Below are 4903 nucleotides of genomic sequence, written 5' to 3'. Positions count from 1 at the left end.
ATTCACTAACTCACAAGTGTATCACAAAACCAAAAACCTTCATTGTAAACAAAGATGCGCTAACGTTTAACCTACGGTTCAAATCAGAAGTTTAAGAGTGACAAATTGAAATTCTTTTACACAACAGTTTGTAGATCCTAATTTTTTAGTAATATCTGGGGCTGGAGAGATGGCTCAGTGGTCAAGAGCACTGTGTGCTCTTCCAGAGGTCCTGAGTTCAATTCCCAGCAACCACATGGTGGCTCACAACCATCTGTAATGAGATTCAGTGCCCTCTCCGGGTGTGTCTGATAGTGAACTCACATACATAAAATATATTAATTTTTAAAAAAATATAATCTGATTAAGACAGGGATAAAGGTTGAGGGAATGGCCAACCAATGACTGGCCCAACTTGAGACCCATCCCGTGGGAGGAAGCCAACTCCTGACACTGTTAATGATGATACTCTGCTATGCTTGCAGACAGGAGCCTAGCATAACTGTCTTCTGAGAGATTTCATCCAGCAGCTGATGAAAACAAATGCAGAGCTCCATGGCCAAACAAGGCAGAGCTTTGAGGAGTCCTGTGGAAGAGTTTAGGAAAGCATTGAGGGAGCCAGAGGAATCAAGGACACCACAAGACCTACAGAGTAAACTAACTTAGGCCAATGGAGGCTCACAGAGATTGGTCCACCAACCAAACAGCATGCATGGGCTGCGCCTAGACCCTCTATACTGATGTAACAGATGTGCAGTTTGATCTTCATTTGGGTCCCCTAACAATTAATGTGGAGCCTGTCTCCAACTCTGCTGCCTGCCTTTGGATCCCTTTACCCTGCTGGGGCTGTCTCTGACTCTGCTGCCTGCCCGTGGATCCCTTTACCCTGCTGGGCTGCTTTGCCTGGCCTCGGTGGGAGAGGATGCACCTAGTACTGCTGAGACCTGATGTGCCAGGGTGGGTTGGTACCCATGGGGGGGCTCCCCATCTCTGAAGAAAAGGGAATGAAGGAATGAGAGAGGCAAGCTGGGATCAGGCTATAAAGTGAATGAATAAATAAATAAGGAAAAATATTGCAAATAATTGGAAACTATATTTGAATATCCTTTTAGATGAAAATTGGTCATTTTTGCAAATACGCATTTTGTATTCCAAAATTAAATTTATAAGCTGGGTTTCTTTTGCTGTGTACATATACACATCTATACTACAAGCGTGTGTTTTGTGTGTGTGTGTGTGTGTGTGTGTGTGTGTGTGTGTGTGTGTGTGTAATTGCCAAGTCTGGCATAACTATGTAAGGGTCAGAATAACGTGGTTCTCACCCCTGGAACAGAGCCAATAGGGAACAGGCCTCCACAAGTGTTGATGGTTGTTATGGGCATAAGGCTTGTTTAATAGTGCACATATTTTCCCGTCCCTCCTTTGACAAATGTCCTCTCTGAAAGGATAACTACCCCATAATCAGAGATAGCATGAGTCTGGGCGGTGAAGTGTGCCTAATGTCTCAGCAAAATGATAAATGCTGAGACTACTGAACAGCCTTGAAAACATATTCATAATTCAAAAATATAATTTCTCAACTATGCAAAAATATAAGAATACAGTATGAACTGTATAAGGAGCTTCACAGATGTAAAGGAACAGAGGCAGCTGCACTACTGAGTTAAAGGTCAGACTGGGACAGAGGGAGTTCCAGGCCCAAGCATGGTAGGAATGGTAATTTGAGGGCAGGCTATCTATCTTACTGTCTGTGCTTGCTGTCTCTTAAGAATCAAGGGGTTGGAGTCATAGGATGCATGGGATAACCAAAAGAGAATCTGGGGTAAAGACTAAAGTCATATGTAAATAAAAGACTGGGCTTTTGATCTACAAGACATGAGCTATCTAGAGAGTTTTTTAAGAATGCAAAAAAAGCTGTCTAAAGCAGACAGCTGTTTGGAGATCTCCAGAGAAAGCAGAACATAGAAAGTGTTGGGGTTCAGGAATCACCACACAAACCATATGAACACTGATTTCAGTTAAGCAAGGATAGTTTATTGAACGCACACCCTAATACTGGTCAGACCAGAGACATAGCTGAGAATTATCTGAACTGTGACAGCTTATAAAGGAAAAAACACGAAAACCATGAGCTCATATGCAGATGAAGAAAGTGCTGTTGGGTGGTCAACTCTGACTCAAGCCATTTTAAACATAACAGTTCACATTAGACTCCGATTTGATGGGGTCCTGAGTAAAGTTTTGTGGAACTTCTTAAGATTAGCAAACCCTCATACACAACATTCAGAACATACAGAACGAAACAGGGTATGTGGTCAGCATTTCCTTTCTCTGAGCCAAGTCACTTCTGTGTCAATAACTGGCATGTATGTTACAGGAACAATATGAAATAGCTGGCTGGCATGAAACAAAATGGCTCCAACTATTCTGGGTTGGGGAAGGGGTCAGATCACAACAAAGGGTAATCTGAGGCTCTCTGGACAGAACATAGACTGTCAGCTTGTGATCCAGGATTTGACCTCCAGTTGTTTGTTTCGTCACTCGCAAACACCCATTCTCTCAGTGCTACTCTTCAAGCAGAGGCTGGTACTTGACAAATCATAACATATAAATATAACTTAATATATTTACATATATATTTAAAATATGTATATAATATATAACTTATAAAATATATTATAGATATTTGTTTTTTTCATCAATAATAAACCCAAAATCCAGCAAACTCCATTTAACATAGAAAACAGTACATTAAAACATTCAGGGCACAGGTCTTCCTGGTTGCTGCCGCTGCAGAGAGCCCCTGGGCAGCACCCCACGAGCGAACTTGAGCCTCGGGACCACAGGTAAGACCAAATTTTCTGCTGCAAGAAAGCTGCCTGGTGAGCTTGGGACACACGGAAGCAGAATTTCTCTAGAACCGGGCACGTTCTGTGTTTACCGGAAGTCCCACACCCGCGGATCCCGGCCGGCAGCAGCTCTCTGCTCCCAGACCCGGTGAGAGAGAGACCCAACCGCCTGGTCAGGTGGGCACTCCTGAGGCTGCAGAGCGGAAGAGACCACCAACACTGCTCACCCCTGCCCACATCCCTGGCCCAAGAGGAAACTGTATAAGGCCTCTGGGCTCCCGTGGGGGAGGGCCCAGGAGCGGCAGGACCCCTGCCACAGACACCGCCGGACCCTGAAGGAAACAGACCGGATAAACAGTTCTCTGCACCCAAATCCCGTGGGAGGGAAAGCTAAACCTTCAGAGAGGCAGACAGGCCTGGGAAACCAGAAGAGACTGCTCCCTGCACACACATCTCGGACGCCAGAGGAAAAAGCCAAAGACCATCTGGAACCCTGGTGCACTGAAGCTCCCAGAAGGGGCGGCACAGGTCTTCCTGGTTGCTGCCGCTGCAGAGAGCCCCTGGACAGCACCCCACGAGCAAACCTGAGCCTCGGGACCACAGGTAAGACCAAATTTTCTGCTGCAAGAAAGCTGCCTGGTGAACTCAAGACACAGGCCCACAGGAACAGCTGAAGACCTGTAGAGAGGAAAAACTACACGCCCGAAAGCAGAACACTCTGTCCCCATAACTGACTGAAAGAGAGGAAAACAGGTCTACAGCACTCCTGACACACAGGCTTATAGGACAGTCTAGCCACTGTCAGAAATAGCAGAACAAAGTAACACTAGAGATAATCTGATGGCGAGAGGCAAGCGCAGGAACCCAAGCAACAGAAACCAAGACTACATGCCATCATCGGAGCCCAATTCTCCCACCAAAACAAACATGGAATATCCAAACACACCAGAAAAGCAAGATCTAGTTTCAAAATCATATTTGATCATGATGCTGGAGGACTTCAGGAAAGACCTGAACACACTTAGGGAAGCACAGGAAAACATTAATAAACAAGTAAAAGCCTACAGAGAGGAATCGCAAAAATCCCTGAAAGAATTCCAGGAAAACACAATCAAACAGTTGAAGGAATTAAAAATGGAAATAGAAGCAATCAAGAAAGAACACATGGAAACAACCCTGGATATAGAAAACCAAAAGAAGAGACAAGGAGCTGTAGATACAAGCTTCACCAACAGAATACAAGAGATGGAAGAGAGAATCTCAGGAGCAGAAGATTCCATAGAAATCATTGACTCAACTGTCAAAGATAATGTAAAGCGGAAAAAGCTACTGGTCCAAAACATACAGGAAATCCAGGACTCAATGAGAAGATCAAACCTAAGGATAATAGGTATAGAAGAGAGTGAAGACTCCCAGCTCAAAGGACCAGTAAATATCTTCAACAAAATCATAGAAGAAAACTTCCCTAACCTAAAAAAAGAGATACCCATAGACATACAGGAAGCCTACAGAACTCCAAATAGATTGGACCAGAAAAGAAACACCTCCCGTCACATAATTGTCAAAACACCAAACGCACAAAATAAAGAAAGAATATTAAAAGCAGTAAGGGAAGAAGGTCAAGTAACATATAAAGGGAGACCTATCAGAATCACACCAGACTTCTCGCCAGAAACTATGAAGGCCAGAAGATCCTGGACTGATGTCATACAGACCCTAAGAGAACACAAATGCCAGCCCAGGTTACTGTATCCAGCAAAACTCTCAATTAACATTGATGGAGAAACCAAGATATTCCATGACAAAACCAAATTTACACAATATCTTTCTACAAATCCAGCACTACAAAGGATAATAAATGGTAAAGCCCAACATAAGGAGGCAAGCTATACCCTAGAAGAAGCAAGAAACTAATCGTCTTGGCAACAAAACAAAGAGAATGAAAGCACACAAACATAACCTCACATCAAATATGAATATAACGGGAAGCAATAATCACTATTCCTTAATATCTCTCAATATCAATGGCCTCAACTCCCCAATAAAAAGACATAGATTAACAAACTGGATACGCA

This window comes from Rattus norvegicus, chromosome 15, assembly GCF_036323735.1.
Source record: "Rattus norvegicus strain BN/NHsdMcwi chromosome 15, GRCr8, whole genome shotgun sequence".
NCBI lineage: Eukaryota > Metazoa > Chordata > Mammalia > Rodentia > Muridae > Rattus > Rattus norvegicus.
Note: the sequence above shows the minus strand (reverse complement) of the source record.